Source organism: Medicago sativa, chromosome 4, assembly GCF_051527215.1.
Source record: "Medicago sativa cultivar Bolivia chromosome 4, Bolivia_mono, whole genome shotgun sequence".
NCBI classification, from domain to species: domain Eukaryota; kingdom Viridiplantae; phylum Streptophyta; class Magnoliopsida; order Fabales; family Fabaceae; genus Medicago; species Medicago sativa.
The window spans coordinates 53309258-53335189 of NC_140752.1; the positions used below are offsets into that span (position 1 = coordinate 53309258).

A 25932-nucleotide genomic window follows, 5' to 3' on the forward strand; every position below is an offset into this window, starting at 1 on the left:
ACCTAAAAATACTAATTCAATTCTTTTTTTTTGCATTATATGTCATTTGAACTGTCTCTGATCAATAATTGCATTTCTTCTCTGCATTTTATTTCAATGTTATTTGCAAAATTCACATGCAAGGGTATTTTAGTCATTTCCTACGTCAAAATTTCTCCCAGTCTTTTAAAATTTGTTTGAGTCCTTTCAAGGAGTTTGAATAAGTCTCTGTTTCATTCTATGTCAAAGTCCATCTCAAAAAATTGCATTTGAAGTCATTTTGAGTCAGTTTTGCCCCTAGGGGCATTTTAGTCTTTTTAAGTGTCAAAACTCTGTTCAAACCCTTAAAATTGTCTCTGAGTCTGTTAATTTTGTGTGTATAAGTCCTTGCTTTAATGTCTTGTTAAAAATCCATTTTTAAAATTGCATCTGAGTCATTTTCAGTCGTTTTAGCCCCAGGGGCATTTTGGTCATTTCACACGAAATTTCGGCAGAGAGAGGTTACTTTAAAGTACCTCATTTAGGCCATTGGTTCATTTTAGTCCGTTTTGTCAAATTTTAGTCGTTTCACTTTACGTTTATTTCAAATTACGTCTTTTAATTCAATTTTATTATTTTTTTTTTCATTTAAGTCCTAGAAATTTCCAAATTTGCATTTAAGTCCTTCTTTTAGGTTTTAGATTTTACTCTTAAGTCCTTGTTTATTATTTTCAGGTCATTTTTTTTTCCCTTTTTCTTTTGGTCCTTTTTAAGTCATTTACAGTTGGGTCCTTTTGTCCAAAGTCTTTGCAGTCTGGTCTTTTTTTAATATTTGCAGGGCAGTCCCCAAAGTTCCAAATATTGCAAGAAGGTCCCAAAGTTTAGAAATTGCCCAAGGCCGAGCCATTTTTCAGTCCAGCACAGGTGTCAAACACTCATTGGATCAGAAGTCACAAGCTGGCCTATAAAGCATTGCCAACTCAGAAATTTTTAGGGAATCAGCAATCACTCAGTGACACATCATCACAGAAAGTCTAACAAACTTTCTCTTTCTTCTCCAATCCTAACCACCGTAACAAACCTTCCACCGCCACTTCCACCGCCGTAACAGAATCACAAACCACCACAAATTCAAAATTCATACGAATTCTTCATCGAATTCATCATTCAACGCACACAAAAATCAATTCAAAGTTCCAGAATATCAAAAAAGCAAAGTGTATTCAATTCAGCAAAGGTGATTCGAATTTGCAGAAGGTTCTCAGTGATTTTCCTCGAAAATCATCATCATTGAACCTTCACCTTCACAATTCAAACAAGAATTCGTACAAAGACGAATTTCCTGCGATCACGAAGGGTTTTGGGTGAAAGGAAGAAGAAGAGGGATTGAATTCGAAACGAATCAGAGAGGAAGAAGACGAACGACAACAAGTTACTCACCAGAAGCTTAGAGAGAATCCGAGAAGGTTTTCTTCATCTCCTCACTCGATTTTCCATTCGAAACCAGGTAAGCTTATGAATCCTTCTCATTTTTGTGTTTAATTCATCATTGAAGGTTCACGTCCCAAATAAACGGTGAAATGAGACGGATCAACAAGGCCTGAGACTTGTTCATTCGAAAGAACTGAAAAAGCTTGAAAAGATTCGAAAGTCGAAACCCTAAAACACAGATCTGTAACAAATCACCGTTTATTTGGTAAAGCCAGATGCAAATTCGCCATCAGCGTGCAAAATAAGGTAGATTAGGGTTTGAAATGACGAACGATGAGAACACCAACCGAACCTTCACATTTCAAGAAGATATAAAAAAGGATGAATGGAATCTGTCGTTCTCGTCGGAGAAGACGATGATTCCGTCGTCTTACAGGGTTTGCAAGGTCTCTATCATCGTCCTCTCATTCAAACGGCGCCGTTAGGGTTAGGGTGAGAAGAAGAGAGAACGAGAGAAACCTGAGAGAAGAGAGAGAAACGAATGGTGATAATGAATTGGACCGGTCCACCAGCCTTTGTATAGGTGACTGAACCGGTCTGGTTCAGTCTTGGTTCGCTGGCTTTACGTCCTGGCCATTAGATCTAGGGGTTGATCCAGTTGGATCAATCCAACGACCTTCTATGATTCCTGAAGGATCCAGGATCCATTTACTCCTTGGGCTTGGGTTTGGGCTTGGTTTTCCTGCGAATTTCCCCTGTTTTTGCTATTTTTGTCACTACTTCTTGCTATTTGTGCACCTTCATGCTCAAAAACTTTGTTAAAAAATCCAATTAATTTTTTTCATGGGTTCTTGATTAGATTCTTGACTTTCTTGTGATGCTGTTATGTGTTGAATCTGGATTAAAAAAAAATAAGTGGCATTTTTTTTGTCAATTGTTCATTATTTTTGTTAAATCTTGTGAAATTTCACATGTTTTTTTGTGGTTAAAAATTCTCTAAAAAACTCCAAAGATTTTCATACACATTCCTTGATAGTTTTGTGGTATTTTTGTGATAATTGTTGCATGTTAAAATTGATAAAAAATATATGTGGAGTTTTCTTGTGATTTTATGTTACTTTTTGTTAATTTCTTGTGAAATTCTTGCATGTTCTTGATCCCAAAATCTTGATATGGTATATTAACCCTTAGTGTGAGAGTTTGCAATGTGTATACCCCTGATTTAGAGTTGTTCCTTACTGTTTTGAAGTGTGGTTTGTTAGTTCCTTGTGTTATAAGTCATGGGAATAGCTCTATATGGAATTAAAGTGTAAAATAGGCCTAAAAGTGCTTCATAATTGCTTAGTTTAATACTTCTCTCTAATCCTCATGGTTAAAATTGAAATGGAACCTTTAAAAATGGATTGAAATATGAGGGTTGGGAGTGATGAATTGGCTTTGCTTTTGTGGTCAAGTTTTGGGTATGTTTTGCCTTTGTTTTGGTGTGTCTTGAAGCTTTGTGGTGTTTACTTGATTACATCTCCTTACCATATTACATACTATGCTACTAACCATTTTGTTCATCATTTCATAAAGCATCCCCATCTCATCTCATATTCACTTTATTTCTTGCAATTTAATTTGTACCAAGACTTAGAATGTAAAGACTTAGGAGCTTTTGTAATATTTTTCTTATGCCATTTAATTTCTTGCAAGACCATAGAATGTATCTAGGCCAATGATGTAATATGGACTATGGACTCTAATAATGTACACCGACACAAGCACCGACACATGCACACACTTCACTTTAGGTATATAGCTAGAATATGCATGTTTAGATGTATGTTTAGGATTGTATGTTTAGATGAATGTTTAGGCTTTATACTTAGAGAAAATCAACTTTCCAAAAAAAAATGTGAACAAACTATCACTCAAACCTTTTTTCATAATAAACCTTGGGATCAAAATCCCATTGAATTTTCCTTCTTCATTTTCTTAATCAAATTTCAATGAAAAATAACCATACTTAGACCATACTTTGCAAATAACTAATCAAACCCCACATTTTTCCAATCTTATGCCCTTGAGGCCTCTCAATCTCCATTCTTCAAAATTCCAATTTTCAAACTTAAAATCAACCAACAAAAACAAAAACATTTTTGGAAGAGAACTACGGTGGATTTGATCCCTTAAACGGGTACGTAGGCAAGGAACAAAATTCCTTCAATTCAAATAAAATAAAAATCCAAACACATTCTTCTCCCTCCAATTCTTCACTTAGAAAACTCTTAGGTTTAATATCATCTTTCAAAATAGCATTTAAAAATAAAGCGCGCGCGTAGAAATTAAAGACAGTTCCTATAGGATACTATAGTCGTTATGGGTGCCTAACACCTTCCTGTAGCGAAAACAACTCCCGGACCTCGATTCTCAAGGGTTTTGCTTACTTTTTCCCTTCCCAAGAAAAAAATAAGATATCACCGGTTTAAAAGGTTCAAACGTAATCAATGTTTGACACCCGAAAACCAAGATAAAACAGCTGGCGACTTCACTGGGGAGATTCGAGAGTTACGCCTAGTCTTTATTTCCACGCTTGCGCTCTTTTTTACTCGTTTCTTTTACTTGCTTTCCTATGTGAATAAATGTTTAATTTCTTGCAAACGTGTGGGGTGAGAATATCAAAAGTCCTGCACCCGGGCTGAGTGAACTTAGGATTTAGGAGGGATATAATCGACAATTCATTCCGGGGGTTGCCTCGTGTTTTGGATTATGCGATCAATCCCACATAGCTGAGGCATTTTGGGGGTGATGTTGTCGGCACGTGTTGTCGCGTTTAGGCACTTTACTTCTAATTGTTCTATGACGCTATGAACCGTAGATAACCAAACCCATCCATGGCCATTTTCTAGGATGTAGTGCGGAGGCTAAACCGAGTGTTGTCTCGAGTTTTAGTCGTCACGCGATACTACACTCAAGTTAGACCTTCCACGGATAATCATGGAGCGAGTGTTGTCTCGTGACACCATGATATACGTCGGAGAGGTTGCAACTTGGGAACCTTTTTAGAACCCGGTTACTATTATCCTAAAGCCCTAGATTCACCGGACACCGTGTCCACCCATGACTCCTTGACTTTGTAACTCAACCCACCATGTTTTCTCCGAACTTGAACATAATCATGCATTCATGCATACATGCATACACGCATAAACTTTTTCCATGCATTGTTATCGAAGGGCTTAGACAAGTTGAATTTGTAAGCATTGTAGGAATGAAGAGGACTAATTCCTACAAGTTCAAGGAAGTGGATTTGGCTAGTTTGAGAGATTTGGCACTCAAGATTGAGGATCCGACTGGTTTTCGGCGTCGCTACGGGGCTTTACTTCCTATTCTTCATACTAATGTGGATGAGAAGCTTGTGCACACTCTAGTGCAATTCTATGACCGGGACTATCGGTGCTTCACTTTTCCGGACTTTCAGCTGGTGCCTACTCTAGAGGCTTATTCTTCCTTGATGGATCTGTCTATTGCTAAGGGGGTACCTTTCTCAGGACTTGAGCCTCCTCTTACTCCATTGGTTATTGCTAAGGATCTCTATCTCAAGACCACCGATGTCTCCAAGAATCTTGTCACTAAGGCACGCATCCGAGGGTTCACTTCAGAGTATCTTCTTGGGAAAGCCAACCTCAATACCACTTGTCAGGACACTCTTGAGGCTATTCTTGCACTTCTCATTTATGGGCTTATTCTCTTTCCAAATCTTGATGGCTTCGTGGACATGAATGCTATTATGATCTTCCACTCTAAGAATCCGGTTCCTACTTTGCTAGCTGACACATACCATGCTATTCACGATCGATCCGGCAAGGGTCGCGGATACATTCTTTGTTGTGTACCTCTCCTCTATAGGTGGTTTATTTTGCACCTTCCGAAGTCTTTTTATGATAATCCAGAGAATTGGACTATTTCACAGAGAATCATGGCTCTCACCCCTAATGAAGTGGTTTGGCTCACTCCTGCTGCTAGAGTCAAAGAAATCATCTTCGGTGGTGGAAAGTTTCTTAATGTACCTCTTCTTGGTACCCGGGGTGGAATCAACTATAACCCAGAGCTTGCCTTGCGACAATTTGGTTTCCCGATGAAAGAGAAGCCCATCTATCTTGCTACATCTCCTTACTCCTTCCATTACTCTAATGCTCCCACAGGAATAAGAGAGGATTTCATAGGAGCTTGGTCCAAACTTCGGAAGAAAGAGGTGAAGCATATGGGTGTAAGGTCCGGTGTCGCTCATGAGGCCTATACACAGTGGGTGATAAACCAAGCTGTGGAGATTGGTATGCCTTACCCCTCTATGAGATATGTGTCTGCATCTGTTCCTACCATGCCTTTGTCTCTACTCCCACCTACCCAGGAGATGTATCAGGAGCATCTAGCTATGGAGAGTCGGGAGAAGCATCAGTGGAGGGCTAGATACTATGAGGCTGAGAACTTGATCATGACTTTGGATGGAAAGGATGAGCAGAAGACTCATGAGGTCTTGACACTGAAGAAAGAGTTAGCTAAGGCTAAGAGAGAGATTGAAGAGAAAGATAGGTTGCTTATGAGAGACTCTAAGAGGGCTAGGGGTGCCCGTAACTTCTATGCACGATACTGTAGCTATGAGTCTGAGTCTGAGGATGATGCTTCCACTTCCTATGCTTGAGGATTTCTTTTTCCTGTTGTTATTTCCATTTGTTTATGACGGAATTGTCTTGTAAAACCATATGTTGGTTGTTTCCCGTTCATGTTAAATGTTGTTTAGTGATGTTTACAAGTTTCTAATTTGTCTAAAAACCCTTCGATAACACAAAAAGAGTCTTTTTTTTTGCATATGCATTAACACATTTCATGCATCATATGCATTCATCGGTCACAAAAAACTTCTCTCGTGCTCATTGCCTCCTGGTTTTGTCCGCCGCAGTCTGAAAAGTGGCTCGTGTTCGCAAAGTCTACCAACCAGATAGAATTCATCAAACAAGATTTCACAAGAGAAGGATTATGGCTAACTTTGAAGAAGAAAATGCTCAGCTCCGTGCCGAATTGGCTGCTATGAAAGAAGACTTGGCTAAGGCTCATGACGCTATGTCCGCTATGATGGCTGCACAGGAACAACCAGCCACTTCTGTTCCAGTTACTGCTGAGGTGATTCCCTCTATCCCACTGCCTACCGTGGCTACTGATGCTCATTTTGTTATGCCCAACGGCCGTCCTTATGGCCTCGCAGCTTACTATTCTCCTAATATTGCTGCTGGTGTCTCTGGTTTTGCTGGTCAAGGACAGATTCCTGTATCCACTGCTATGCCTCAAGTAACCACTGTTGTTACCGACCCTATTGTACACACTGTGCAACAAGTGATTGATGTCGATACTCCGCGTGGACAAGATCCCGCAATGGAAACTATGAAGAGACAGTTAAGGGAGTTGGCTGGAGAACTCCGTGAGGTCAAGGCTAGCCGGGGAAACAATGGTGCTCCTGCTAAAGCTCGTGATCTATGCTTGGTATCCCGATTTGAGGTTCCTAAGAAATTCAAAGAGCCAGAATTTGACAAATACAACGGAGCTTCCTGTCCACACAACCATGTCATCCGGTATGTTCGAAAGATGGCTAACTACGCAGATAATGATGCACTGATGATCCACTGCTTCCAGAGTAGCTTGACAGATGATGCGGCAGATTGGTACACTAGTTTGAGCAAAGATAACATCCATACTTTTGAGGAACTCGCTGCTGCTTTTGAAGGTCAATATGAATTCAATACCCGTCTGAAGCCAAATAGGGACTCTCTTAAAGCCCTATCTCAGAAATCAGATGAAACCTTCCGTGAATATGCTCAGAGATGGAGAGGGGCAGCTGCCCGTGTTTCTCCCCGACTTGATGAGGAAGAATTAACACAGACATTCCTGAAGACTCTGAAGAAGGAATATAAGGAAAGAATGATAGTCTCTGCTCCAAATAACTTCTCTGATATGGTTACAATGGGAACTCGTCTAGAGGAGGCTGTCCGAGAGGGTATTATTGTCCTTGAAAAGGGTGAATCTTCAGCCAGTGCACCAAAGAAGTATGGTAATGGTCACCATAAGAGGAAAGAATCTGAAGTAGGGATGGTATCCGGTAACCCGTCTGCAGCTGCTACACAATTACCTCCGCCTTATCAATACATGCAATACTCTCAACATCCTTTCTTCCCGCCATTCTATCAACAGTATCCTCTGCCGCCAGGCCAACCACCAGTGCCCGTCAATGCCATCGCTCAGCAAGTACAACAACAGCCTCCTGCCCAACAGCAACGGCAGCAACAACAGGGTCCCCGACCCAAACCTTCTTTTCCACCAATACCAATGCGGTATGGTGAGCTGCTCCCAACTCTACTGGCTAAGGGACACTGTGTCACTAGACCAGGCAAGCCTCCGCCTAATCCATTGCCTCCCAGGTTCCGTCAGGACCTAACATGTGAATTCCATCAGGGTGCTCAAGGTCACGATGTTGAAGGTTGCTTTGCTCTGAAATATATTGTGAAAGACCTGATAGAAAAAGGACGGTTGACTTTTGAGAATAGTGTTCCTTATGTTCTTGACAACCCGCTTCCAAACCATGATGCTGTTAACATGATCGAGGCCTTCGAAGGAATCCCCGTCCCTCAAGATGATCCCATGCTGGATGTCCGCAATGTCGTTACCCCCTTGGTGCCATTACATGCCAAGCTTTGTCAAGCTTCACTGTTCAATCACGATCATGCTTCCTGTTCAGAATGTCTCCAAAATCCTATGGGCTGTCGTGTGGTGCAAGATGATATCCAGAGTCTGATGGATGACAAGCATTTGATTACCAGTGATGTATGTGTGATTGTGCCAGTGTTCCATGACTCTCTTGTTGAAACTGCATCTCATACAAAGAATGTTGAACCTTTGGTGATCAGGTTACCTGGTCCAGTGCCTTATGCCTCTACCAAAGCAATTCCTTACAAATACAATGCAACCATGGTCGAGAATGGGGTGGAAGTGCCTCTGGTATCCCCAGCTACAGTTGATAATGTTGCTAGCGAAATTACAGCTCTGAGAAGCGGGAAAGTACGTCCACCCTTGTTCCAGAAGAAAGTGGTTACACCTATTGCCACGATTACTCCACCAGTCGCTCCTCCTGTTGACAAGAGCCCCGGCCCGACAGGCCAATCTATTGACGAGTCTAATCTGGATGAAATTCTGAGGCTTATTAAAAAGAGTGACTACAAGATTGTTGACCAGCTGCTGCAAACTCCGTCCAAGATATCCATCCTGTCTCTGCTTATGAGCTCAGAAGCTCACAGGAAAGTGCTGATGAAGATACTTGAGCAAGCTTATGTTGACCATGAAGTCTCTGTGGATCAGTTCGATGGGATAGTGAGTAATATCACTGCTTGTAATAACTTGGGGTTTGGTGACGATGAACTCCCCGAAGCAGGGAAACACCACAACTTGGCTCTGCATATCTCAGTACATTGTAAATCTGACATGATATCCAATGTATTGGTGGACACTGGATCATCCTTGAATGTAATGCCTGAGTCTACACTAAGACAATTAAGTCATCATGGGATTTCTCTGAGGGGAAGCAGTTATTTGGTTAAAGCTTTTGACGGATCTCGCAAAGATGTTCTTGGGGAAGTAGACTTGCCGATTACCATTGGCCCTGAGACATTTCAAATCACTTTCCAAGTCATGGACATCAATGCGTCTTACAGCTGTCTCCTCGGAAGGCCGTGGATTCACGACGCTGGGGCAGTTACTTCTACTTTGCATCAGAAACTCAAGTTTATGAGATATGGTAAGATTGTCACTGTGCATGGTGAAGAAGCATATCTGGTTAGCCAAGTGTCATCTTTCTCTTGTGTTGAAGCAGGGTCCGCTGAAGGGACATCATTTCAAGGCTTGACTGTTGAAGGGGCAGAACCCCGGAGGGCTGGTACTGCTATGGCTTCACTGAAAGACGCCCAGAAGGCTGTTCAAGCAGGGCAAGCTGCTGGCTGGGGCAAAGTGATTCAGATTTTGGAAAACAAGCGTAAAGAAGGCCTTGGATTCTCCCCAACCTCTGGTGTTTCAACAGGAACTTTCTACAGTGCTGGGTTCATCAATGCTATTGCTGAGGATGCTGCTGGGAGTAGTCACGTGCCTACATTTGTTGTACCAGGAGGCACTGTGAGAAATTGGGAGGCCATTGATGTTCCTTTAGTCATGCAGGCTTCCATGTAATGTGTCTTGTTGCTCATGTTTTTCTTTGTTTTCAAAATAACAATCCTTTCGCTCTGCCCAAGGCGAAAGTGATATCATTGTAAGGGCATGTTTGTTTCGGCATTGCCGTTATCAATAAAAGTTGTCGTTTTTCTCACGACTCTTTGTTTTTTTTACTTTTTAGTGCCTTTTTCTTGGAAATAATGGTAATGCCAGAAAAAACCAAAACATCTGTATTTTCTTATTAATTTCAAAAATCTGCATGAAAAAACATTTTTTCTAAAATCATCCCAATCATATTATGCAGATTGAACCACAATAAACCCGTTGAACACAGTGACCCTATGGTTCCTCCAAATTTTGAATTCCCTGTATATAAAGCTGAAGATGAGGATGATGATGAAGAGATACCGTATGAGATCACTCGACTGCTTGAGCAAGAAAGAAGAGCCATTCAGCCTCACTAGGAAGAGATTGAGCTTATCAACCTAGGTACTGAAGGGAACAAGCGAGAGATTAAGATTGGTGCTGCACTAGAGTCAGCAGTGAAAAAGAAGATTATTCAGCTTCTCCATGATTATCCAGATGTCTTTGCATGGTCCTATGAAGATATGCCGGGTCTAGATCCTAAGATTGTGGAACATCGGATACCGACAAGACCTGAATGTCCTCCTGTCAAACAGAAATTGAGAAGGTCTCGGCCAGACATGGCCCTTAAGATCAAGGCTGAGGTGCAAAAGCAAATTGATGCGGGTTTCCTCATGACAGCTGAATATCTCGAGTGGATTGCCAACATTGTACCAGTACCAAAGAAAGATGGGAAAGTCCGAATGTGTGTTGATTACAGAGATTTGAATAAAGCCAGTCCGAAGGATAACTTCCCATTGCCTCATATTGATGTGCTTGTTGATAGTACTGCTCAATCCAAAGTGTTCTCCTTCATGGATGGTTTCTCTGGCTATAACCAGATACGGATGTCACCTGAAGATAGAGAAAAGACGTCCTTCATCACGCCGTGGGGAACGTTCTGTTATAAAGTGATGCCGTTTGGCTTGATAAATGCCGGTGCTACCTATCAAAGGGGTACGACCACTCTGTTTCATGATATGATTCACAAAGAGATTGAAGTATATGTTGATGATATGATTGTGAAGTCAAGTGATGAAGAGCAGCATGTTGTGTATTTGAAAAAGATGTTTGAAAGATTGAGAAAGTACAAGCTGCGGTTGAATCCTAACAAGTGTACGTTCGGTGTACGATCTGGAAAGTTGCTAGGCTTCATTGTTAGCCAAAGAGGCATTGAAGTCGATCCTGATAAAGTCCGAGCCATCAGAGAAATGCCGGCCCCTCAAACTGAGAAGCAAGTCAGAGGTTTCCTCGAACGACTGAATTATATTTCAAGATTTACATCTCACATGACCACTACTTGTGGACCAATTTTCAAATTGCTCAGGAAGAATCAGCCTGTTGTATGGAATGACGAATGTCAGGAAGCTTTTGATAGCATTAAAGAATACCTGTTGGAACCACCTATCCTTGTCCCGCCAGTGGAAGGAAGGCCCTTGATTATGTATCTGTCAGTGTTAGATGATTCCGTGGGTTGTTTTCTCGGTCAACAAGACGAGACTGGAAAGAAAGAACATGCTATCTACTATCTGAGCAAGAAATTCACCGACTGTGAAACTCGGTATACGATGCTTGAAAAGACTTGTTGTGCTTTAGCTTGGGCTGCCAAACGCATGCGTCATTATATGGTGAATTATACTACTTGGTTGATATCCCGAATGGATCCAATCAAGTACATCTTTGAGAAGCCTGCTGTGACTGGAAAGATCGCACGGTGGCAAATGTTGTTGTCTGAATATGATATTGTGTACAAAGCTCAGAAAGCAATCAAAGGAAGTGTCCTTGCTGAGCATCTTGCTTGTCAACCTCTTGATGATTACCAGCCAATTAAGTTTGATTTCCCTGATGAAGAGATTATGTATCTGAAAGCAAAAGACTGTGAAGAGCCACTAATCAATGAAGGGCCGGATCCCAATAGCAAATGGGGACTGGTGTTTGATGGTGCTGTTAATGCTTATGGTAAAGGAATTGGAGCTATCATTGTAACTCCACAGGGGCACCACATTCCTTTCACCGCCCGAATAACTTTTGAATGCACAAACAACGTAGCTGAATATGAAGCATGTATCTTGGGCATTGAAGAAGCCCTTGATCTGAGAATTAAGCACCTTGACATCTATGGAGATTCCGCACTTGTTATTAATCAGATAAAAGGTGAATAGGAGACTCATCATGAGAAGCTGATCCCGTACCGTGACTATGCAAGACGTCTGTTGACATACTTTACCAAGGTTGAGCTGCACCACATCCCTCGGGATGAAAATCAGATGGCTGACGCTCTTGCTACTCTGTCTTCCATGTTTCGTGTGAATCACTGGAATGATGTGCCTGTGATCAAGGTGCAGCGTCTTGATAGACCCGCTCATGTGTTTACTATTGAAAATATGCCAGATCAAGCTGATAGAGATGTGAATGATAAAAAGCCTTGGTATTACAACATCAAACAATTCTTGCAGAATCGTGAATATCCACCTGGTGCTTCCAACAGGGATAAAAAGACTTTGAGAAGATGGGCTAGCAGATTCCTTCTGGACGGAGAAATCCTATACAAGAGGAACTATGACATGGTCTTGTTGAGATGTGTTGACAAACAAGAAGTTGAGAAATTGATGCATGATGTACATGATGGTACTTTTGGGACCCATGCTTCGGGCCACACTATGTCAAGAAAACTGTTAAGAGCCGGCTATTACTGGATAACTATGGAGCATGACTGTCACAAACATGCTAAGAGATGCCACAAATGTCAAATTTATGCTGACAAGATCCATGTGCCTCCACACGTTCTCAATGTTATATCTTCCCCATGGCCTTTCTCTATGTGAGGCATTGACATGATCGGAAGAATTGAACCAAAAGCTTCCAATGGACATCGTTTCATTCTAGTGGCAATTGACTACTTCACCAAGTGGGTTGAGGCTGCCTCCTATGCAAATGTGACCAAGCAAGTGGTTGTCAAGTTTATCAAGAATAACATCATCTGTCGATATGGTGTTCCCAACAAGATCATCACTGACAATGGTTCCAATCTGAACAATAGTATGATGCAAGCTTTATGTGAAGAATTCAAGATTGAACATCACAACTCTTCTCCTTACCGACCTCAGATGAATGGTGCAGTTGAGGCCGCTAACAAGAACATCAAGAAGATTGTTCAGAAGATGGTCACTACTTACAAAGACTGGCATGAAATGCTACCTTTTGCCTTGCATGGTTACCGTACCACAGTGCGTAGTTCAACCGGGGCAACTCCTTTCTCTTTGGTATATGGTATGGAAGCAGTTCTCCCTCTGGAAGTGGAGCTTCCATCTCTTCGAGTGATCATGGAAGCAAAATTAACTGAGGCTGAATGGTGTCAAAGTCGGTACGATCAATTGAATTTGATTGAAGAGAAACGTATGGATGCCATGACTCATGGACAGTTGTATCAAGTACGAATGAAGAATGCTTTCGACAAGAAAGTCCGACCTCGAGAATTCAAGGAAGGCGAACTTGTATTGAAAAGAAGAATAAGTCAGCAACCCGACCCAAGGGGCAAGTGGACACCTAACTATGAAGGTCCTTATGTTGTCAAGAAGGCTTTCTCTGGTGGTGCTTTGATTCTTACACACATGGATGGTGTTGAGCTTCCAAATCCTGTTAATGCCGATATAGTCAAGAAATACTTTGTCTAGAAAGAAAAGAACAGCGTGGTAGGTCGAAAACCCGAAAGGGCGGCCTAGGCAAAAATGCGCTTCCCGGTGGATCGAAAACCCGAAAGGGCGATCCAGGCAAAAGTTAGGGAAAAAAAAATGAATATGAAAGAGCTCGCTGAGATTGTACGCAACTCAGGCAAGAATGAGCGCCTCGATGAACCGAAAACCCGAAAGGGCGGTTCATGCAAAAATGAGGTTGACAATAAAAGACAAGTAACTATATCTGGCAAATCACCATCACCCCTTGGGGCATCTGCAACTGTCAATGATCGTCTTCATCAGAGGCTTCTGTATTTGTGAATTCAAAATTTCTATGAAATGTAGCGGTCATCGTGTTCAATGTATCACCAACCAATAAAATTACCATTTTCCAAGCTTTGTAAATCCGTGAAGTCATGCCTTTGGCTGACTCTCACTCTTCTACATCAATTTGAGCCTGTGCTATTGTTTGAAACTCTATTTTTCTTTCTACTTTCAATGCTGTACACAAAATATTTTCTTTCCATTTTGATAATGTCAATGTCTGAAACAAACGTCTTTTGAAAACTAAAAATCTTTTTCTGTCTATTTTGAAAGCAAACCTGAGCAATAGGGTACATTTCAATGAAACATGCATGAATGAATGAATGTCAATGTCTATTTCAATACATGTTACAAGCAGGTTACTCCCCAGGATGATCTGTGGTCAATGGCAAGAATGAAAAAACAGAATGAAAATGAAAAAAGTTGAAAAAAAATGAAAACGAAAAGCTCGCTAAGTTGAAAACCCGAAAGGGCGGCTTAGGCAAAAATGAGCACCCCGCTGATTGACAACCTATGAAGGCAATTCAGGCAAAAATGGGGCAATGAAAAGAATGTTATTCCCCGGTGAATCGAAAACCCGAAAGGGCGGTTCAGGCAAAAATGGGGTTTGAAAAATGAAAAATGAAAAGAAAGAACATTGAAAAGCATTGACCACAGATGCAAACATCCAATGTTTACCCAGCACTGACACGCCTAACAACGGCGACCTGTATCCAAGAACTTTCCAAGGACCCCTCCTTTACAAGTTTTATTGCCCTCAGCCATGGTTTTGATACGTCTTTCAACGACGGTCTCTCCAAAGAGGTTTTCCCCCTGTGAATATGTTGCAGCATGAGCCACTACGTGCCCAATCTTCCAATGTCTCATCTGCCTCTGTGAAACTCCTTTGTCAAGATGCAAGCCAATCATGCATTTCAAGCATTCATACATGCATAATCATGCATTTTATGTGCTCATACAGTCAACAATCTTGTTATATCATACATACATGCTGCATTTCCAATTTCAACTTTCAATCCAACCCAGTTCCCAATTTCAACTCAATCCAATTTGCAACTGTCAAACTCAATCTCAATTTCAATTCCAACTGTCAATTTCAAATCATTTCAACTGTCAAATTCGATGCAATTTCAACTCTCAATTCCAATGTCAATTTAATATCAATTCGAAGCAATTTCCAATCTCAATTTCAATTCAATTCAAATTCGAAGCAATCTCAATTTCAATTTCAATGTCAATCTCCAATTTCAATCTAATATCAATGTCAATGTCAATATCCAATCTCAGTGTCAATGTCAATATCCAATCTCAATGTCAATGTCAATTTCAATTTCCAACTCAATTTCAATCCAATCTCAATGTCAAATGCAACTCTCCAATCCAATGTCAATGTCTATGTCTCAATTCAATTCCAATTTCCAATGTCTCTTTCAAATTTCAACTCTCAATCCAATGTCTATGCCTATGTCTCTGCTCAATCTCAATTTTCAATCTCTCTTTCAATGTCAACTTTCAATTCAAATCAATGTCAATCCACTCTCAATTTACTCTTGGGCCAACAAAAATGGTCATGTCTATTTTCAAATCGAGTCAATGACAATTTACCCTCAATTGGCATCTTGTTAAACCAAACTTTCAATTTGTATCTTGTTACTGGTCAAGTGCCAGGTTCGATCCAAAAAGAACCACTTGTACCTGCTTATATACCTATGCTTCCGGACAAACGACAAGTTCGATCTGAAGAACAGTTTGTACCCAGCTTATGCTTTGTTATCGGTCAAACGACAAGTTCGATCTAAAAGAACAGTTTGCACCTTTCCACATGACGTGGTGATAATCCAACAAGCAAGTTCGATCCAAAGAACAATTTATATCTACCCTTTTGTCTATATCTCCGGCCAAACAGCCAGTTCGATCCAAAAGAACAGTTTGTGTCTACCTATCTGTTTGTATCTTCAATCAAGTGTCAAGTTCGATCCAAAGAACCGCTTGTATCTGCCTATATGTCTATGTTTCCGGTCAAGTGCTAAGTTCGATCCCAAGAACAACTTGCACCTATCTCTTGTTTTGTATTCCTTGGTCAAGTGACTAGTTCGACCCAAAGAACAACTTGTACCTTATTTTCTACTCCCTGGTTTGTCTACCCAGTCAATGTCCACCTGAATCCCCAGTGACATGATAGGCTCCATAGACTCCAGTTTGTTTGTCTTGCATTCATAATCAAAGCACTGCATGGCATTCATATTTTTGAAAATCTGAAAACGTATTTTTATGTCCAAAAGCAGTGCAAATGTTAATATTTAAGTATCTTCGTCCCGTCAACTCTAGGACTTCGTCTCTTGACTCTCCGGACAAAGAAACTTAAATAGGGGCAGCTGTTATACCCTAATTTTGGACCTAAAAATACTAATTCAATTCTTTTTTTTTGCATTACATGTCATTTGAACTGTCTCTGATCAATAATTGCATTTCTTCTCTGCATTTTATTTCAATGTTATTTGCAAAATTCACATGCAAGGGTATTTTAGTCATTTCCTACGTCAAAATTTCTCCCAGTCTTTTAAAATTTGTTTGAGTCCTTTCAAGGAGTTTGAATAAGTCTCTGTTTCATTCTATGTCAAAGTCCATCTCAAAAAATTGCATTTGAAGTCATTTTGAGTCAGTTTTGCCCCTAGGGGCATTTTAGTCTTTTTAAGTGTCAAAACTCTGTTCAAACCCTTAAAATTGTCTCTGAGTCTGTTAATTTTGTGTGTATAAGTCCTTGCTTTAATGTCTTGTTAAAAATCCATTTTTAAAATTGCATCTGAGTCATTTTCAGTCGTTTTAGCCCCAGGGGCATTTTGGTCATTTCACACGAAATTTCGGCAGAGAGAGGTTACTTTAAAGTACCTCATTTAGGCCATTGGTTCATTTTAGTCCGTTTTGTCAAATTTTAGTCGTTTCACTTTACGTTTATTTCAAATTACGTCTTTTAATTCAATTTTATTATTTTTTTTTCATTTAAGTCCTAGAAATTTCCAAATTTGCATTTAAGTCCTTCTTTTAGGTTTTAGATTTTACTCTTAAGTCCTTGTTTATTATTTTCAGGTCATTTTTTTTTCCCTTTTTCTTTTGGTCCTTTTTAAGTCATTTACAGTTGGGTCCTTTTGTCCAAAGTCTTTGCAGTCTGGTCTTTTTTTAATATTTGCAGGGCAGTCCCCAAAGTTCCAAATATTGCAAGAAGGTCCCAAAGTTTAGAAATTGCCCAAGGCCGAGCCATTTTTCAGTCCAGCACAGGTGTCAAACACTCATTGGATCAGAAGTCACAAGCTGGCCTATAAAGCATTGCCAACTCAGAAATTTTTAGGGAATCAGCAATCACTCAGTGACACATCATCACAGAAAGTCTAACAAACTTTCTCTTTCTTCTCCAATCCTAACCACCGTAACAAACCTTCCACCGCCACTTCCACCGCCGTAACAGAATCACAAACCACCACAAATTCAAAATTCATACAAATTCTTCATCGAATTCATCATTCAACGCACACAAAAATCAATTCAAAGTTCCAGAATATCAAAAAAGCAAAGTGTATTCAATTCAGCAAAGGTGATTCGAATTTGCAGAAGGTTCTCAGTGATTTTCCTCGAAAATCATCATCATTGAACCTTCACCTTCACAATTCAAACAAGAATTCGTACAAAGACGAATTTCCTGCGATCACGAAGGGTTTTGGGTGAAAGGAAGAAGAAGAGGGATTGAATTCGAAACGAATCAGAGAGGAAGAAGACGAACGACAACAAGTTACTCACCAGAAGCTTAGAGAGAATCCGAGAAGGTTTTCTTCATCTCCTCACTCGATTTTCCATTCGAAACCAGGTAAGCTTATGAATCCTTCTCATTTTTGTGTTTAATTCATCATTGAAGGTTCACGTCCCAAATAAACGGTGAAATGAGACGGATCAACAAGGCCTGAGACTTGTTCATTCGAAAGAACTGAAAAAGCTTGAAAAGATTCGAAAGTCGAAACCCTAAAACACAGATCTGTAACAAATCACCGTTTATTTGGTAAAGCCAGATGCAAATTCGCCATCAGCGTGCAAAATAAGGTAGATTAGGGTTTGAAATGACGAACGATGAGAACACCAACCGAACCTTCACATTTCAAGAAGATATAAAAAAGGATGAATGGAATCTGTCGTTCTCGTCGGAGAAGACGATGATTCCGTCGTCTTACAGGGTTTGCAAGGTCTCTATCATCGTCCTCTCATTCAAACGGCGCCGTTAGGGTTAGGGTGAGAAGAAGAGAGAACGAGAGAAACCTGAGAGAAGAGAGAGAAACGAATGGTGATAATGAATTGGACCGGTCCACCAGCCTTTGTATAGGTGACTGAACCGGTCTGGTTCAGTCTTGGTTCGCTGGCTTTACGTCCTGGCCATTAGATCTAGGGGTTGATCCAGTTGGATCAATCCAACGGCCTTCTATGATTCCTGAAGGATCCAGGATCCATTTACTCCTTGGGCTTGGGTTTGGGCTTGGTTTTCCTGCGAATTTCCCCTGTTTTTGCTATTTTTGTCACTACTTCTTGCTATTTGTGCACCTTCATGCTCAAAAACTTTGTTAAAAAATCCAATTAATTTTTTTCATGGGTTCTTGATTAGATTCTTGACTTTCTTGTGATGCTGTTATGTGTTGAATCTGGATTAAAAAAAAATAAGTGGCATTTTTTTTGTCAATTGTTCATTATTTTTGTTAAATCTTGTGAAATTTCACATGTTTTTTTGTGGTTAAAAATTCTCTAAAAAACTCCAAAGATTTTCATACACATTCCTTGATAGTTTTGTGGTATTTTTGTGATAATTGTTGCATGTTAAAATTGATAAAAAATATATGTGGAGTTTTCTTGTGATTTTATGTTACTTTTTGTTAATTTCTTGTGAAATTCTTGCATGTTCTTGATCCCAAAATCTTGATATGGTATATTAACCCTTAGTGTGAGAGTTTGCAATGTGTATACCCCTGATTTAGAGTTGTTCCTTACTGTTTTGAAGTGTGGTTTGTTAGTTCCTTGTGTTATAAGTCATGGGAATAGCTCTATATGGAATTAAAGTGTAAAATAGGCCTAAAAGTGCTTCATAATTGCTTAGTTTAATACTTCTCTCTAATCCTCATGGTTAAAATTGAAATGGAACCTTTAAAAATGGATTGAAATATGAGGGTTGGGAGTGATGAATTGGCTTTGCTTTTGTGGTCAAGTTTTGGGTATGTTTTGCCTTTGTTTTGGTGTGTCTTGAAGCTTTGTGGTGTTTACTTGATTACATCTCCTTACCATATTACATACTATGCTACTAACCATTTTGTTCATCATTTCATAAAGCATCCCCATCTCATCTCATATTCACTTTATTTCTTGCAATTTAATTTGTACCAAGACTTAGAATGTAAAGACTTAGGAGCTTTTGTAATATTTTTCTTATGCCATTTAATTTCTTGCAAGACCATAGAATGTATCTAGGCCAATGATGTAATATGGACTATGGACTCTAATAATGTACACCGACACAAGCACCGACACATGCACACACTTCACTTTAGGTATATAGCTAGAATATGCATGTTTAGATGTATGTTTAGGATTGTATGTTTAGATGAATGTTTAGGCTTTATACTTAGAGAAAATCAACTTTCCAAAAAAAATGTGAACAAACTATCACTCAAACCTTTTTTCATAATAAACCTTGGGATCAAAATCCCATTGAATTTTCCTTCTTCATTTTCTTAATCAAATTTCAATGAAAAATAACCATACTTAGACCATACTTTGCAAATAACTAATCAAACCCCACATTTTTCCAATCTTATGCCCTTGAGGCCTCTCAATCTCCATTCTTCAAAATTCCAATTTTCAAACTTAAAATCAACCAACAAAAACAAAAACATTTTTGGAAGAGAACTGCGGTGGATTTGATCCCTTAAACGGGTACGTAGGCAAGGAACAAAATTCCTTCAATTCAAATAAAATAAAAATCCAAAAACATTCTTCTCCCTCCAATTCTTCACTTAGAAAACTCTTAGGTTTAATATCATCTTTCAAAATAGCATTTAAAAATAAAGCGCGCGCGTAGAAATTAAAGACGGTTCCTATCGGATACTATAGTCGTTATGGGTGCCTAACACCTTCCCGTAGCGAAAACAACTCCCGGACCTCGATTCTCAAGGGTTTTGCTTACTTTTTCCCTTCCCAAGAAAAAAATAAGATATCACCGGTTTAAAAGGTTCAAACGTAATCAATGTTTGACACCCGAAAACCAAGATAAAACAACGAACATTGTCAAACTTATACTTTATGGTCTGATAACTTGTAAGAGACTTTGAATTCATTTTAGCATGAAAGAATATGAATGAATTGATGATGATTGTGTGTTAATATGATGACTGTCATAATATGGATAAATATCTGTCTTTTAGGTGAAAGGTGAATTTAAAACTTTATCGTTTATTTGAGATGTTAAATGTTGATGATGATTTATGATGATGATTTTCATGTTGGTCATTTATTCTTGATGGTGTATTCTTACATGTAAATTGGTGATGATTTTGGTGGTGATTGCATGTATGGAAAATGTGGGTGCTTGTGTTAGTGATTCATTGTATGAACATATTCATTGTTGAGTCATGTGTCCATGCATTCATAATTGTTTAGAGGCGATGTTTAGAATACTCTGCATTCAAGAGGCGATGTTTATGATACATTTGTATCTTGAGGTGATGACCTTGATGATGACCGGTACTACATGCATATAGAGTTGCGTCTAGGCGCATTGAATAACTTGACAAGTGTCATACTTGCTTATGTTCTTGGTGATTAATTGCATTGGTGACACATAGGTGGATTGTATGCTTGGTGAAATTTGGTGAATATGTCAAAATGTGGAAATGTACTTGTGTATTATTATACTTGTATGCTGGATGATTGTTGTTGAGTTTTTTAATCATTTGAAAAGTAATTATGTCGTTTACCTTCATTTGATTATGTCTAATTATGAATTTTGAACTAACCCCCAGTGGTTGTTTGGTTGACTGCCTATCTTATTCTTATGAATGGATAGACGGCGTGCAAGACTAGTTGCTTTGCTTGGTGAGTATGCTTGGAGGATAGCTTTGGAGCTACCTCATTTATTGTTTTCGGTGTCTTAGTCTTTATGGCTCTGATTAGGGGCCGGTCTTTGATGTTTACCTATATTATGATTGTTGGAGATTTTTTAGACTAAGTATTGGTGATGATACGTGTAGTATATTGACATGGCTACTTGGAGAATTATTTTATTATTGATGAAATTGTTGAGATGATTATTCTGCTGCGATGTTTGGAAAATTTTAATATGATGTTGTGAATTATGGACGAACTAACATCTAAATTCTTTATATGATTGTATCATTTGCGTAAATTATCGCTTTTAGAGTTTAAGTTGTTTCACATAAGATGTGTTTAATAACTTCTGCACTCAAGTCCAGTCTGAAAAAGAGATGAAAATTTTAAAAGTCAGAAGTGATCATGATGGTGAGTTTGAAAATTAGTCATTTGAATCTTTTTGTGAAAAACATCAAATTATCCATGAGTTCTCTTCTCCTAGAACTCCACAACAAAATGGGGTTGTAGAGAGAAAGAACAGATCTTACAAGAAATGGCTATAAGTTATAAATATCATTATTATTTTACGGATATTGAAATTCTCACTTTACAAAAAAATTCGCAGTTTTTATTTATACTTTTTTCTAACCACACAGAAAAATATTAGGTTACACACAAATTTAATTAAAGTTATATTTGAATACATAAATGTCCCTTGTTCATGTAAAATTTTATTTTTATAAAAAAAAAAAACTTTTTTCATGATTTACTCAAAATCATCACATCTCTCCCATATACATCCATGGTTGAAAATTGCCCTTTTTATATGAAGCGTTTGATTAGAAAAAATCTTCATATATATATATTTAGTGAAATCAAATATTCCAACATCAAAATACACAACAAAAATATGAGAAATAATCTGAGTAAATAAAAATACTTTGTTGTTTTGGCACAAAATTTTAGAATACCGTTGAGGGATCATATAACCGCTAACATCAAATCTCCATCCAAAAAAAAAGCATCAATGAAAAATATGAGCACTTCCTGAATCAAAAGTAAAGTAACAGATCAAAAAACAAAAAAATGGCAACAAAATCAACTAAATCTTTGAGCAAAAAAAATTGAAGTTTAGGTCTTGTAATTGGTATTCCTGATTTTGTTCCTTCCCATCATTGTTGATGCCACATGTGATAATTTTGTTGATATTGGCTTCTGTGACATTATTGTTGCTACCATTGCTATTTCCTTCAGTGATATTGTTGCCATTATTATTATTATCAGCAGCAGCAGTGTTGTTGTTTGGCTGAGTATCACCAATAATGGATGTAATAGCAGCTGACAAAGCTGCAGGAATATTTGGACTAGCAACAATGGCAGCATTAACTGTTTGAGCAGTAATATTTGGTATTGCCAATATTTGTGAAGGGTCAGCTGCATCTTTCGACATATGTAGTCCAGAAAATTTTGATTGGTTTTGATTAGGTATTTGGGGGATCAGAGAAGCTGAGGAATTTGAAAAACTTTGAGGGATTAAAGGAGTTTGAAACTGATTTGCGTTCCTTTGTGGAGTATCATGGAGATTGAGTGTAATCAATTGTAATAGTTGGATATGGAGCAAAAGCTGATATAGTTGCAATACTTGAAGAACAAGGAAGAAGTGTTCTTGTGAGTAAATTTGCATTTAATTGTCCATCATTGCTTGATGTTGATGCTGAAAGAAGCATCTTTGCAGCTGCTGAAGTTGTTTTTGCCATTTCTTTGGCTGCTGCAGGTAAAGGGTGGTTGTGATTTCCTTCATAAGTTGTGATTACAACTGTTTTGTCAAAAGCACACCTTTGTACATGTTAAGTTTTAATTGTATTAAATATGTCATTACATTACAGACCACTTCATAAGTAATTTAATTAACCTAGCTAAGTAGCTACCATTTTGGATTTGAGTTTATTGCATTCAGCAAATCCAGGCATTCACGTAATAAGCACATTGATGGTCGTTGTATCGAAGATTGGGTGATCCAAACATAACTGCATATTTTGATTTACAATGGCCATCGATGTGTTGGGTGCGTAAATACATAGATTGCTGAATGGAGCAAATACAAATCCATTTTCTAGCATAGAAACATAAGCTTTGAAAGTGGAAACAAATTTCAATTAAATTATATTGTTATCCAACCATGTGCAAGGCATATCAAATCAATCAATTACTAAAAATGTTTCTGTATGTGGAGTTAATTTTTAATTAATTGAAAACATACATAAAATAATGATTTAAAGACCAATGTTTTAAAATATGCATGTTTGTGACTGTGATCTAGGCAACAATCAAAGAGTTTAATGTCGTTGCGAATTTAATGTTATTGACGTTGCATTAATAATATTTGACTATAATTCTCTATAATACTATTAAATATAATAATGCGAAAGCAATCAATAGGGCGACATAAATTTAAAACTTTAGTAAATACATGTAATTTGGATATTTACAGAAGAAACTTACATGCTTTCGGACTGGGCAACCATGGGTCGTGCTGCAGCGATAATAAGCTTTAGGACATGGGTTTCCTTTCGATAGTTTTTGCCCATACTTTCTCCATTGACATCCATCAGCGATCTAACTCAATAAAAATTAATTCTTTTAGTAAAAAGGACAATAAATTATGATATAAAAACTTTCAAAGTTGAAAGTTAATATACACTTTTACATACTTACCATGGTTTCTTCTGATCTAGCTCTAATACAAACTCTTGCTTTTGTCAATGAATCCTCAACATTATCAACATTAACATCCTCATTCTTACTTAGGACTATCTCATTCGAAGCAACATCGATGTTTTTCATCGCCCATCCTAACTGTTCTTGACTTCTAGGTTTTCTCATTGACGAGGACGAAGCTTCGTGATCCATCACAATATCAGCATTTGTAATCAACACGAGATCCTTACATTGCCTTGACACCAACTCTCCACCATTCTGAAGTCTCTTTTTCTTTTCACATTTTCCAGTGAACACTTCTTTTCCTTTAACTTCCTTAACCTTATCAGTAGCCAATCCAGCATCATCAAATTTCCTTTTCATTAATTCTCCATCATTCTTAATTCTCATTTTCTCTACAAATTTTTGATCAGAAACTTTTTGTCCTTTAACTTCCTTAACCTTATCAGTAGCCGATCCAAGTTCCATAAATTTCCTTGGCCCCAATACTCCACCATTCTCAGTTCTCTTTTTCTCTTTAAATTTTCCATCAAAGACTTTTTTCCTTTAACTTTCTTACCCTTACGGTCTTGCATCACTCTCTCGAAACGCTTCCGCATGTAATTGTAATCTATTCTAAGCAGATCATACATCAATTTTAGTCTACAGTTCTCCATTTTCGTTTGTTCAAGCTCTCCTTGAAGAATAGCCATCTGAAAATAGTTCAATGAACTCAAATATAATCACATAAAAAATGGATTTGGATCCTCTCACGTTCGAATAAAACATGTTAAGGTTATAATAATCATTTCACTATTAAATTGCATTCAATTATCCAACAAAAACAAAATACATTGGACGCCATCATGTTAATAGTGTTCTAAAAGGCCATGCATTGTAATAGTGAGATCATTAACATAACTCAGTAATTTTTTTCACAAAGAAGAGGATTCAAATCACAAAAATATTCTATAAACACTGACATACATATAAAATCGGACAAAACATTAAAACTGACACGTCAACAACCAATAATAATTTGAGAAAATAAAACAACAAAATGTAACAGTTTATGTCAGGATCATATTGGTGCAATGACGGACCCTGAAAATTTGAGTATTGAGGGCAGCATTTAAAATAATGAGTAAATAAATTAATGAATAAATAAATTCAATTTACATTTAAAATATTAAACTAGTATCTTTTAATTAGCGTACTATGTCGGTGTACAATTATTTTACACATTCATTCAATGATGTGCTGCTACATATTAATAAATATGAAAACACGTGAGTTGTCATATGCATTAATTAATGTGGTAGCATATCATTGGATGCATGTATAAAAGAATTGTACGTTGACAAAATATACTAGTTAAATTAACTCAATATAACATAATTATTATTTGTGGTTGAAATAAAGAGCAGAAATGCATGACTCTCATGGTTGCATATAACATTATATTGTATTATACTTATAAATGTAGGTCATATAAGAGTAAGAGACAAAAACTAACAAGCCAAACCAACCAAGAATCATATATATATATATATATGTATGTATGTATGTATATATATATTTCCTTTCCAAAAAAAATAACATAGTAGAAAAAATTTAAAAGAAAGCGAGGACCTTGGCCCATATTTTTGTGTACGTGGGTCTGTCCCTGTATGGGTGTCACACATTGACGGGTCCAGACACCTTCAAATCTAAAAAGTGTCGATGCAATATATAAAATCACCCAGTTTTGACTCAATAAAATTAAAGGAAAAAAATGTTCATCATATATAATTTCATTAAATTCTGCTAGGTCTTAATAAAAATAACATTACCTCCATACTCTTAGTTCTCTTCTCTTCTGAATTAGGTGACATGCCATCATCCATCATAGATTGATCACTACTAGTATTGATAGTAATAGGAATGGGACCAAGCTGTATGAGAAAAAAGAATATTCATCAAATTAAAAAGATAATCATAAAAAATAAATGTTTTTTTTTGCGATTACAGATTCAAAAGCTATGAAATTTAAAAACAATATATATAATATAATACGTAAAAGAAATAATAACAATGGGATATTGAATTATGGTCACTCACTCTTAGCTTTAGTTCCAAAAAAGATGGTGTATCAGTATGAATATTATCATTGTCAGGGACAGAGGCAGAGACAACTTCATGATGGTCATTGTTGTTGTCATCAAAGAAATCCAACTCTGTTCTTGTTTCATGAGATGAGATTGGAGAGGTTTGATTTTCATTGGAGGACCTTATATTGACTAGGAAAGGGATAGTACTATGTGTAGCATCCATGTTTTTGTTGGGACTAAGTTTCAACTCAAGGTTGTTAGTATCATCAGGGAAAGAGTTGTTATTAACTGGA

The 25932-nt window shown here is 38.0% G+C and overlaps 1 pseudogene; it reads right to left on the bottom strand.

Annotated features, from left to right (window-relative positions):
* Positions 1 to 21830: 21830 nt before the first annotated feature.
* Positions 21831 to 25932, bottom strand: LOC146929813 (WRKY transcription factor 42-like; annotated as a pseudogene).